Below are 13,181 nucleotides of genomic sequence, written 5' to 3'. Positions count from 1 at the left end.
TGATCTCTACGGGACACCACTGGTCACAGATCTCCAGTCAACAAAATACCCTTCCACCGCTACTCTCTCTTTTCAATGATCAAGCCTGTTCTGTATCCATCTTACCAGCTCACTACAGATCCTATGTGATTTTACCTTTTCTATCAGCCTGCCATGAGGTATCTTGTCAAAGGCCTTCTGGAAGTCCATATAGACAACATCCGTCGTCCTGCCCTCATCAGTAATCCTTGTCACTTCCTCAATGAACTCAAATCAAGTTTGTGAGACATGATCTCCCCCGTGCAAACCCATGTTGCCTATTGCGAATAAGTCCATATTTTTCCAAATCTGAGTAAACTGTGTCCAATTAATTCCCAAGTACTGATGTAAGGCTCGCCAGCCTGTAATTTCCTGGATTATCCCTGTTGCCCTTCTTAAACAGAGGAACAACATTGGTTATTCTCTAGTCTTCTGTGACCTCTCCTGAGAATGGGGATACAAAGACTTTGTACAAGGCCCAGCAATTTCCTCCCTCACCCCCCCTAGTATTCTGGGATAGATTCCATCAGGTTCTGGGATTGTCTACCTTAATGCTTTCCAAACACCCACCATCTTTTTTATATCAACATGCTCTAGAATATCAACATATCCTTCTTTAGACTCACTATCCACCATGTCTTTTTCCTTCATGAAAACCAATGCGAAGTATTCATTGTGGACCTCAACACTTTTCCAACTGCACACACAAATTCCCTTCTCTTCTTGAGTGGACTTACCTTTCCCTAGCTAGCCTCTTGCTCTTTATTTATGCAGAAAATGCCTTGAGATTTTCCTTAATTCTGTTTGCCAAGGACATTCCATGGTCCCTTTTAACCCTTCTAGTTCCTTGTTGAAGTTCTTCCCTGCTTTCTTTATATTCTTCAAGGGCTCTGTTTGTCTTCAGTTTCCTAAACCTTATGTATGCTTCCTTTTTCTTTATGACTGGGTTCACAATTTCTCTTGTCATCCAAGATTCCCAAATCTTGAATCCTTGTCGTTCATTTTCACAGGAACATGCTGGTCCTGAACTCAAATCAACTAGCCTTTAAAAGATTCCCACATGACAGATGACACCCTTAAATAGCTGCTGTCAATTACTATTTCTCCAGTTCTGCCGAATATTGTCATAGTTGGCCTTTCCCCAATTTAGTATTTTCACCTGGGGATTACTCTCATCCCATCCATAAGTAACTTAAAACTTATAGAATTATGGTCACTGTTCCCGAAATGCTACACACTGAAAGTTTGTTCACTTGGCCTGGCTTATTCCCCAATTTCAGGTCTATATGGCCCCTTCCCAAGCTGGACTACTTACATATTGTTTCAAGAAATCATCCTGGAAACATCTAACAGATGTGGTCTCCCCCACCCACCTTCACCCTTTCCAAGCCCCTGGCACTAGCCCAGTCAATATAGAGGAAGTTAAAATCACCCACCACAATAAACTTATTGTTTTTCCATTTTTCCATAATCTTTCCACATAATCTGTTCCGCTATCTCCCGCTAGCTGTTAGAAGGTCTGTATTACAACCCCATCAAGGTGATTGCACCCTTCCTATTCCTGAACTCTACTCATGTGGCCTCACTGGACGAGCACTCCAAGGTATCCTCCCTCAGTACAGCTGTGATATTCTGCCTAATCAGTAACACAACTCCCCCATCTCCCCCTTTCAATCACAATTGTAACTAAGAACACTAAGCTTCCAGTCTTGTCCCTCTCTCAACCAAGTCTTTGTAATAGCTACAACATCACACTTAAATGTACTAGTCAGATTGAAAGAATTAGACAAGTTTTCTTGGGTTAAACAAAGAACAAGGTAAGTATATTGAATCCCAGGGCCGAAACAAACTTTTCAATTGAAGCAGCTCTTTTAATCTGGTCTGCATTTGCTGCTCCCAGTGTGGTCTACTGTACGTCAGAGGGGCCAAACCCAGACTGGGTGACCACTTTGAAGAACACCTCCAGTGCCTTCGTAAGCAGGACCCAGACATTCCTGTCACCTGCCATTTCAACACACCATCCTGCTGTCTTGTCCACATGTCTATCCTTGGTCTGTTGCAATGTTCCAATGAAGCTTAACTCAAACTGGAGGAGTAGCACCTGATCTTCCAATTAGAACGTAAGAACATAAGAAATAGGAGCAGGAGTAGGCCATCTAGCCCTTCGAGCCTGCCCCGCCATTCAATAAGATCATGGCTGATCTGTTGTGGCTCAGTTCCACATTCCCGCCCTCTCCCCATAACCCTTAATCCCCTTGCCTATCAAAAACCTATCAACCCACATCTTAAAAATATTGAGTGAGGTAGCCTCCACCACTTCAACAGGCAGAGAATTCCAGAGATTCACCACCCTTTGAGTGAAGAAGTTCCTCCTCAACTCCTTTCTAAACCGCCCCCCCTTTATCCTGAGGCTGTGCCCCCTAGTCCTACTGTCCTTTCTGAGCGGGAAGAGTCTCTCCACCTCTATCCTATCCATCCCATTCATCATCTTATACGTCTCAATGAGATCTCCCCTCATTCTTCTAAACTCTAACGAGTACAAGCCTAGTTTATTCAACCTCTCCTCATAGTTCAACCCCCTCAACTCCGGCACTTTACAGCCTTCCGGATCGTTCGACTTCAGAGCATGAACTCTCTCTTCCACCTCCATTCCATTTGCATTTATTTCATTTATTTTTATCTTATTGATCTATTTTTATTACTTTATATTGTGATATATTTTAAATTTTCGTTTCTTCTATCATTTAATTTGTCCACTTCCAAATCTTGCTTTGCATCTTATTTTCACCTCCCACCCCTGCCCATACAATTTAATTCTGTCCTAATGTTCTTTGGCTTTAGCTTTGACAAGGTGTCATCCAGACTTGAAACTTTGGCTCTATTGTCTCTCCACAGATGTCTGAACAGAATTTTTTGTTTTTTTGTTTTAAATTACAGAATCCACAGAAGTTTTTTCTTTTATCTAAGTATATTGAAACTATTTTCTGAATTAAAAAAAAAGTAGATTTTAGCCACTGTTCATATGTTAGGCACACATGAGCGCAAGTATGGATGTCAGAGCATAGCTTAAGTACTTTATTTTAAAATTTGTGAAGAAGAGAAAAGGAGTATATGGTTTGCTGTCTCTTGGTTGGTCTCTGGTCTCATCTGCTGATTCCACGTTGCTGCTGTTCTGTTCAGGTATCTTCCTGGGTGTAGTTGTATGGAGCAGAAATTCCGTATTTTAGTTGCAAAAGATCTCCATTTGGGTAGATGTATCCTCTCAGAATGGTTAATTTGCATGTTTTCAATGCAGCATTCTCATCTTTGAACTTTTTGTGCTTGGTAAAACATGGTTATGACATGCTTAGCTAACTGTATATTGCAGAGGAATTCTGTTAGTCCATCCCTTGTCTAGTCACTGTTTCTTAAAACAGGTAATTGTGTTTTGATGTTTCATCTTAAAAGCTTTGAAAAGTAAAGCAACAGGAGATGCAGTTTTTCACCCTCCCCAGACTGTCTGTTCCATTTCATCCCACTTGCATATTGTAGCTGTCTTCCAGTCTTCATTTTCTGAAGAGTATTTCAATTTACTTCTCAAAATCTGGACAGAAAAAGAAAAAATAGAAATTGTATCTTTTTAAGAGGCAAAAAGCACATCGTTATAACTGACCAGCTAGTATCGATGGATTGGTCATGCTAAAATTTCCCCTTAGTGTCTCGAGAGGTGTAGGTTAGGGGAATTCATGGGATAAATACCTTGTGTTACAGGAATAAGACCTCGAAAAGATGCTCTGTCAGAGAGTCAGTGTAGGCCTGATGAGCCGAATGGCCTCCTTCTGCACGAGGGGGCATGGCTTTAAATTAAGGGGAGGTAGTTATAGGACGGATGTCAGGGGTAGGTTCTTTACCCAGAGGGTGGTGAGGGATTGGAATGCCCTGCCTGCTGCAGTTGTAAATGCGCCTTGTTTGGGGGCGTTTAAGAGATCCGTGGATAGGTTTATGGATGAAAAGGGATTGGTTTAGGTTAGAGGGTCATTGTTTTTTAACTGGTCGGCTCAACATCGTGGGCCGAAGGGCCTGTTCTGCGCTGTAATGTTCTATGTGCCATGAAGGGACTGTATGCTTTTAACTAGAGAGCAGGCCATTCTAGACTAGTGTAAACTGGGAGAAGGGAGTGTGGAGTGGGACCTAAGTGTCCTTGTGCACCAGTCACTGAAGGTAAGCGTGCAGGTGCAGGAGGCAAATAGCATGTTGGTCTTCATTGCGAGAGGTTTTGAGTACAGGAGCAGGGATGTGTTGTTGCAATTATACAGGGCCTTGGTGAGGCCACACCTAGAATATTGTGTGCTGTTTTGGTCTCTTTGAGTGAGAAAGGATGCTCTTGCTCTCGAGTGAGTTCTTCTCCTCCGTCTTATGCTCTAAGTCCTTTGTCCTCCTTTGCTGAATTACAAACTGCTCCCAATCTTTAGGTTTGCAGTTTTAAACATAGAAACATAGAATATTACAGCACAGCACAGGCCCTTCGGCCCTCAATGTTGTGCCGAGCTACGTCCAATCCCAAGATCAAGCTATCCCCTCCCTATAATTCTGGAGTGTTCCATGTGCCTATCTGGCCAATTTGTATGCTTCTTCCTTGGAAAATAATACTATCTCTAATTTCCTTTGTAAGCCATGATTTGGCCACCAAGTTTTATTTTGCTGGAGTTCAGACGAATGAGGGGTGATCTCATAAAGACTTATAAAATTCTAATGGATAGATGCAGGGAGGATGTTCCCGATGGTGGGGAGTCCAGAACCAGAGGTCACAGTCTGAGGATTCAGGGTATCATTTAGGATGGAGTGAGGAGACATTTCTTCATCCAAAGAGTGGTGAGCCTGTGGAATTCATTACCACGGGAAGTAGTTGATGCCAAAACATTGAATGTATTCAAGAGGTGTCTGGACCTAGCACTTGGGGCAAATGGGATCGAAGATTATGGGGGAGAAAGCAGGATTAGATTATAGAGTTGGATGATCAGCCATGATTGTAATGAATAGCAGAGTAGGCTTGAGGGGCCAAATGGCCTCCTCCTGCTCCTATCTTCTATTTTCTAGACTGAGTATTGTGTAATGAGAAAGGAAGAATTGGCAAGCTAGTTGTTCAAGGCCTCTTGGGAATGAGTGACCACAATGTAATAAAATTTTTCAGCAAGGCAGAGAGTGACATAATTGATCCTGAAACAAGGGTCCTGAATCTTAATAAAGGAAACTTCAATGATGTGAGGTGTGAGGTGGCTAGGATTGATTGGGAAACATTATTTAATGGAATAACGATGGATAGGCAATGGCAAACATTCAAGGAGCACATGGGTGAAGTGTAACAATTGTTTATTCCTGTCTGGCACAAAATACAACTTGGTGGCCAAACCATGGCTTACAAAGGAAATTAGAGATAGTATTAGATCCACAGAAGAAGCATACAAATTGGCCAGAAAAAACAGCAAACCTGAAGATTGGGAGCAGTTTGTAATTCAGCAAAGAAGGACAAAGGACTTAGACCATAAGACAGAGAAGCAGAATTAGGCCACTCAGCCCATCAAATCTGCTCCACCATTCAATCTTGGCTGATATTTTTCTCATCCCCATTCTCCTGCCTTTTCCCCATAACCCTGATCTCTTATTAATCAAGAACCTATCTATTTTTGTCTTAAAGACACTCAATGACCTGGCCTCCACAGCCTTTTGCAGCAAAGAATTCTACAGATTCGTCACTCTCTGGTTGAAGAATTTCCTTCTCATCTCTGTTTTAAAGGATCATCCTTTTAGACTGAGGTTTGCCCTCTGGTTTTAGTTTTTCCTACTAATGGAAACATCCTCTCCATGACCACTCTATCCAGGCCTTGCAGTATCCTGTAAGTTTCAATAAGATTCCCCTGTCATCCTTCTAAACTTTAAACAGACCCAGAGTCCTCAACCGTTCCTCATACAACAAGCTCTTCATTCCAGGGATCATTCTTTTGAACCTCCTCTGGACCCTTTCCAGTGCCAGCACATCCTTCGTCAGGGCCCAGAATTGCTCACAACATTTCAAATGAGGTCTGACAGGAGCCTTATACAGCCTCAGAAGTACATCCCTGCTGTTGTATTCTAGCCCTCTTGACATGAATGCTAACACTGCATTTGCCGTCCTAGCTGCCAACTGAACCTGCACGTTAACCTTAAGAGAATTTTGTACTTCTGATTTCTTAAGCATTTCCCCATTCAGAAAATAGTCTATGCCTCCATTTCTCCTTCCAAAGTTCGTAAGCTCACGCTTTTCCACATTGTATTCCATCTGCCACTTCTTTGCCCACACTCCTAGCCTGTCCAAATCCTTCTGTAGCACCCCCCCAGCCCAATTCCTCAGCACTACCTGTCTTTGTATCATCTGCAAAATTAGCAACAGTGCCTTTAATTCCTTCTTCTAAATCATTGATGCATATTGTGAAAAATTGTGGTCCCAGCACTGACCCCTGAGGCACACCACTAGTCACTGGCTGCCATCCTGAAAAAGACCACTTTATCCCCACTCTTTGCCTTCTGCAGTCTTCTATCTTGCAATCTTCTATCCATGCCAGCATCTTACCTTTAACAGCACAGGCTCTTAACTTATTTAACAGTCTCCTATGTGGCACCTTGTCAAAGGCCTTCTGGAAATCTAAATAAATCCCGTCTACTGGTTCTCCTTTACCTAACTTCTTTGTTACCTCCTCAAAGAACTCATAGTAGATTTGTCAGACATGACCCCCTCTTGACAAAGCTGTGCTGACTCAGTCCAGTTTTATCATGCACTTCCAAGCACTCCACAGTCTCATCTTTAATAATGGACTCTAAAATCTTGCCAGTGACTGAAGTCAGGCTAACCGGCCTATAATTTCCCGTCTGCTGCCTCCCTCCCTTCTTAAACAGTGGTATTACATTAGCTACTTTCCAGTCCTCTGGGACCCTCCCTGCCTCCAGTGATTCCTGAAAGATCACCACTAATGCCTCCACAATTTCCTCAGCTATCTCTTTTAGAACTCTGGGATATAGTCCATCTGGTCCAGCTGATTTATCCACCTCCAAATCTTTCAGTTTCCCAGGAATCTTCTCCTTAGTGATGGCCAATTCACTCATCTGTTCTTTCTGATTCTCCTGGAGCTCTGGCATCCCATTGGTGTCTTCTATCATGAAGACTGATGCAAAGTAACTATTCAGTTCCTCTGCCATTTCTTTGTTTCCTATTATTACTTTTCCAGCCGCATTTTCCAGTAGTCCAATGTCTTATTTTTAAGGAGGAGAGAATAGAGTAGACAGTAAGCTTCTGGGGAATATAAAAACTGACTGTAAAGTTTCTACAGGTGTGTGAGGAGAAAAAGATTGGTGAAGCCAAATGTAGATCCCTTACAGTTAGAAACCGAGAAGTTTTAAAAGGGGAACAAAGAAACGGCTGAGCATCTGAATAAATACTTGGGTTCTGTCTTCACAAACGAGGACACAAATAAGATATCAAAAATATTGGGAAACGCAGGGTTTAGTGAAAGGGATGAACTGAAAGAGATAATTATTAGTAGAGAAATGCTGTTGGGGAAACTGATGGGATTGAAGGCCAATAAACCCCTAAGGCTTGATAATCTGCATCCCAGAGAAATGGCCCAAGAAACAATAGATGCATTGGTGATCATCTTCCAAGATTCTCTTGACTTTGGAACAGTTCCTACAGATTGGAATGTGGCTAATGTAACCCCAGCATTTAAAAAGGGAGGTAGCGAGAAAACAGGCAAAAGATAGAAGACTGACGTTGATAGTGGGGGAAATTCTAAAATCCATTTTTAAGGATTTAATCACAAAACACTTGGAAAACAGAGGAAGGGTCAGACAGAATCAACATGGATTTATAAACCATAGAATCCTACAGTGCAGGAAGAGGCCACTCAGCCCATCGAGCCTGCACCAACTCACCGAAAGAAGCATCCCATCCAGACCTTCCCTTGCATCCTATTTATGAAAGGGAAATCATGCTTGACAAAACTACTAGCCTCAGCTGACTGTGTGGAGTTTGCATGTTCTCCCCGTGTCTGCATGGGTTTCTTTCCACAGTCGAAAGATGTGCTGGTTAGGTTGATTGGCCGTGTTAAATTGCGCCTTAGTGTCAGAGTGAGTATCACAGTAAATATGTGGGGTTATGGACCTGTATTGGATTGTTGTTGGTGCTGACTTGATAGGCTGAATGGCCTGCGTCTGCATTCTGTGATTCTATAAAGAGGGTAAATGGTATGTTGGCCTTCACAGCGAGAGGATATGATTACAGTAGCAGGGATGCCTTGAAGCAATTTTACAGGGCCTTGATGAAGTCACACCTGGAATAGAAGGGGCAATTTAGCATGGCCAATCCACCTACCCTGCACATCTTGAACAGTGGGAGGAAACAAGAGCACCTGGAGGAAACCCATGCAAACACGGAGAATATGCAAACATCAAACACACAGTGACGCAAGCCAGGAATTAAACCCGGGTCTCTGGTGCTATGATGCAGCAGTGCTAATGACTGTGCTCCATACCGCTTAATGTTGTGTGCAGTTTTGGCTTCCATTTCTGAGGAAGGATTTTTTTTTAATTTGATTTCTTATTGTTGCATGTATTAGTATGAAGTGAAAAGTATTGGTTCTTGCACACTATACAGACAAAGCATACTGTAAATAGAGAAGGAAAGATGAGAGTACAGAATGTAGTGTTACAATTGTAGCCAGGTTGTGGAGAATGATCAACTTAATACGAAGTAAGTCCCTTCAAATGGCTAATAAGAACATAAGAAATAGGAGCAGGAGTAGGCCATCTAGCCCTTCGAGCCTGCCCCACCATTCAATAAGATCATGGCTGATCTGTCGCTGCTCAGTTCCACTTTCCTGCTTTCTCCCCATAACCCTTAATCCCCTCTCTTATCAAAAACCCATCAACCCGCGTCTTAAAAATATTTAGCGAGGCAGCCTCCACCACTTCAACGGGCAGAGAATTCCAGAGATTCACCACCCTTTGAGTGAAGAAGTTCCTCCTCAACTCCGTTCTAAACCGCCCCCCTTTTATCTTGAGGCTGTGCCCCCTAGTCCTACTGTCTTTTTTGAGCGGGAAGAGTCTCTCCACCTCTATCCTATCCATCCCATTCATCATCTTATACGTCTCAATGAGATCTCCCCTCATTCTTCTAAACTCTAACAAGTACAAGCCCAGTTTATTCAGCCTCTCCTCATAGCTCAACCCCCTCAACTCCGGTATCAGCCTAGTAAACCTCCTCTGCACTCCCTCCAAGGCCAAAATATCTTTGCGCAGGTGCGGCGCCCAAAACTGCACACAGTACTCCAGCTGCGGCCTCACCAATGCCCTATACAGCTGCAGCAAGACCTCCCTACTTTTATATTCAATCCCCCTCGCGATGAAGGCCAGCATCCCATTCGCCTTCCTGACCACCTGCTGCACCTGCAAGCTGGGTTTTTGCGACTCATGCACAAGGACCCCGAGGTCCCTCTGCACCGTCGCCTGCTGCAGTTTTTCGCCCCGTAAGTAATAGTCCTTCCTACCATTCTTCCTACCAGAGTGGACCACCTCACACTTGCCAACATTAAATTCCATTTGCCATTTCCTGGCCCATTCGCCCAGCCTATCTAGATCCTTCTGCAGACTCTCCACACCCTCCGCACAATTTGCCGTTCCCCCAATCTTGGTGTCATCAGCAAATTTCGACACCCTACACTCGGTTCCCTCCTCCAGATCATCTATATAAATGGTAAAAAGCTGAGGCCCCAGCACCGACCCCTGGGGCACTCCACTAGTCACCATCCGCCAATCCAAATAGCACCCGTTGACCCCCACTCTCTGCCTCCTATTTGACAATAACAGCACAGAAGAAAATATTCTTGAGTTGGTTGACAGAGTCAATGAATAGGAGGCTTGTTTGCGTGATGGACTGGGCTTCGTTCATGACCCTTTGCAGTTTTCTGCAGGAGCCTTACCAAGCAGTGATGTGACCAGAAAGAATGCTTCCCATGGTGCATCTGTAAAAGTTGGTGAGAGTCGTAGCAGACATACCAAATTTCCTTAACCATCTGAAAAAGTAGAAGCATTGGTGGGCTTTCTTAAATATAGCATTGGCATGGAGTGACCAGGAAAAGTTATTGGTGATATGGACACCTAGAAACTTGAAGCTCTCAACCATTTCCACTTTAATTAAATCCTCATTAATGTAGACAGGGGCATGTCCTCCACTATGCTTCCTAAAGTCGATGACTATCTCCTTTGTTCTGTTGACATTGAGGAAGAGATTGTTGTTGCTGCGCCAGTTCACCAGATTCTCTATCTCTTTCCTGTACTGTGTTTCTTCATTTTTTGAGATTTGACCCACTACAGTGGTATCATCAGCAAACTTGAAAATCAAGTTGGAGGGAATTTGGCCTCAGTGTATAACGAGTATAGTAAGATGCTGAGGACACAGCCTTGTGAGGCACTGGAGTTGAGGGTGATCGTGGAGGAGCAGTTGTTGTCTGCCCTTACTGATTGCGGTCTGTGGGTTAGGAAGTGAAGGATCCAGTCGCAGAGGGGGGAGAGCCAATCCTCAGGTCTCGGGGTTTAGAGATGAGTTTTGTAGGAATAATAGTGTTAAATGCCAAGCTGTAGTCAATAAACAGGAGTCTGACATAGGTGCTCTGTTATCTAGGAGTTCCAGGATTGAGTGTAGGGCCAGGGAGATGGCCTCTGTTGTGGACCTGTTGTGGCGATAGGCAAACTGTAGTGGATCCAGTCATCTGGGAGGCCGGAATTGACTTGTGCCATGACTAACGAGGATTTACTCCCATTTGAGAATAAGTGGATGTATTAGCGAGAGGCATCATGGTTTTCTGAAGGGGAGGTCATGTCACTAACTTGATCAAGTCTTTTGAAGAAGTGACGAAGATGATTGATGAAGGTAGGACAATGGATGTTGTCTGCATGGACTTCAGTAAGGTCTTTGACAAGGCATCTCATGGCAGACTGGTACAGAAAGTGAGGTGGCACAGGACCAGAGGTGAGCTGGCTAGATGGATATAGAACTGGCTCGGCAGTGGAAGGGTGTGTTTCCAAATGGAGGGCTGTGACTGGTGGTGTTCCTCAGGGATCAGTGCTGGAACCTTTGCTGTTTGTAATATATATAAATGATTTGGAAGAAAATGTAACTGGTTTGATTAGTAAGTTTGAAGATGACACAAAGGTTGGTAGAATTGTGGATAGGGATTAGGACCATCAGAGGTATATAGGACCAGTAGGATATAGATTGGTTGGAGACTTGGGCAGAGAGATGGCAGATGGAGTTTAATCTGGAGAAATGTGAAGTAATGCATTTTGGAAGGTCTACTACAGAGGGAAAATATACAATAAATAGCAGAACCCTTGAGAGTATTGATAGGCAAAGGGATCTGGGTGTACAAGTATACACGTAATTGAACATGATACCGCAGATGGAGAAGGTTGTCAAGAAGGCATATGGCATGCTTGCCTTTATCAGCCAGGGCATCATGTTTAAAAATTGGCAAGTCATGTTGCAACTTTATAGAACCTTAGTTAAACCACTCTTGGAGTATAGTGTTCAATCCTGGTTGCCATGCGACCAGAAAGATGTGGAGGTTTTGGGAAGGGCACAGAAAAGACTTAGCAGGATGTTGCCTGGTATGAAGGGCATTATCTATGAGGAGAGGTTAGAGAAACCTGGTTTGTTCTCAATGGAACGACAAAGGTTGAGGCGAAGTCTACAAGATTATGAGGGGCATGGACAGAGTGAATAGTCAGAAGCTTTTTTTTCCAGGCTGGAAGAGTCAATTACTAGGTGGCATAGGTTTAAGGTGTGAGGGTCAAAGTTTAAAGGAGATATACAAGGCAATTTTTTTTACATGGAGAGTGATAGGTGCCTTAAATTCGTTGCCAGAGAAATAATGGAAGCAGACATGATAGTGACTTTTAAGAGGCATCTTGACAAATACATGACTAGGATGAGAATAGAGAGATATAGTCCCCAGAAGTGTAGGAAGCTTTAGTTCAGACAGGTAGCATAGTCTCTGCAGGCTTGGAAGGTCGAAGGGCCTGTTCCTGTGCTGCAATTTTCTTTGTTCTTTGTTCTTTGTTCTAATCTTTCAAAGCACTTTATAATGATGGATGTCAGAGCTACCAGACAACTGTCATTAAAGCACATGGCCACACTTTTCTTTGGTACCAGGATAATGGTCACCTCCTGGAAGCAGATAGGGACCTCAGATTTGTATGAAGAGAAATTAAAAATACCCCCACTAGTTGGTCCACACAGGACCTGAGTGCTCGCCCGGAGCCATCCCCATCCAAGCCAGTCACTTTCTATTGGTTGACCTTTGAAAAGGCTGTTTTTGACATCTGCAATGGTGACCTCAGATACAGGTTCGTCCGAGGCTTCTGGGCTGGAGGGCGTGTGCTTGCTGACCTCTTGCTCAAAACAGAATGTATTGAGTTCATTGGGCAGGGGTGCATCGGTGCCGACAATTTTACATGCATTCATCTACCGTTATATCCTGCAGACCTTGCCATAGTCGGTGGGAGTCCATGTGACTAATCTTGGATTCTTACATGGTCCAGTATTACTTTTGGCAGCTTTGATAGATCTCCGTAGATCATATCTGGTTTTCTTGTATGGACAGTAAGAAGTCTGACAACACCGATCGATTTATTTGATAGTAAACTCACAAGCTTTCGATGTTTCCCTCTTCGTCAGGCGAATGGAGCGTTCTGGCCTCAAACAGTGCATGTAACAGCACAGACAGTTTATAGATTACTGATTAGAATGCGAATCTTTATACCTAACCTGCTATTCAAGTCTTAAAGTGGCTAACAATGTGATTGAAAGGAGCACTGAGCACAGGTTAAAGAGATGTTTATTGTCTCCAGACAGTACAGTAAGTGAGGTTTTGCGAACCCAGGCAAGTCATGGGGGTTCCTGACGAAGAGGGAAACCTCTCAAGCTTGTGAGTTTACTTTCAAATAAATCGGTTGGACTTAAACCTGGTGTAGTCAGACTTCTTACTGTGTTTACCCCAATCCAACGCCGGCATCTCCACATCATTTCTTGCATGGGCCAGGGTCACCTGATTTGAATGCCTCAGACCCGGACTTCAGTAAGCAGAGTATCTCCCTGT

At 43.5% G+C, this 13,181-nt stretch overlaps 1 protein-coding gene across 2 annotated transcripts in view; it reads left to right on the top strand.

Moving 5' to 3' along the window:
* The window catches only part of ryk (receptor like tyrosine kinase), a 367,912-nt gene that overhangs the window by 344,862 nt on the left and 9,869 nt on the right, over window positions 1–13,181 (top strand). The window lies entirely within an intron of this gene.

The sequence above is a fragment of the Carcharhinus amblyrhynchos genome, chromosome 3 (assembly GCF_965287045.1).
Source record: "Carcharhinus amblyrhynchos chromosome 3, sCarAmb.v2.hapA, whole genome shotgun sequence".
In the NCBI taxonomy this organism is placed as follows: Eukaryota; Metazoa; Chordata; class Chondrichthyes; order Carcharhiniformes; family Carcharhinidae; genus Carcharhinus; species Carcharhinus amblyrhynchos.
The sequence above is the reverse complement of the archived record's forward strand: the minus strand, read 5'-3'. Positions and strand labels throughout refer to the sequence as shown.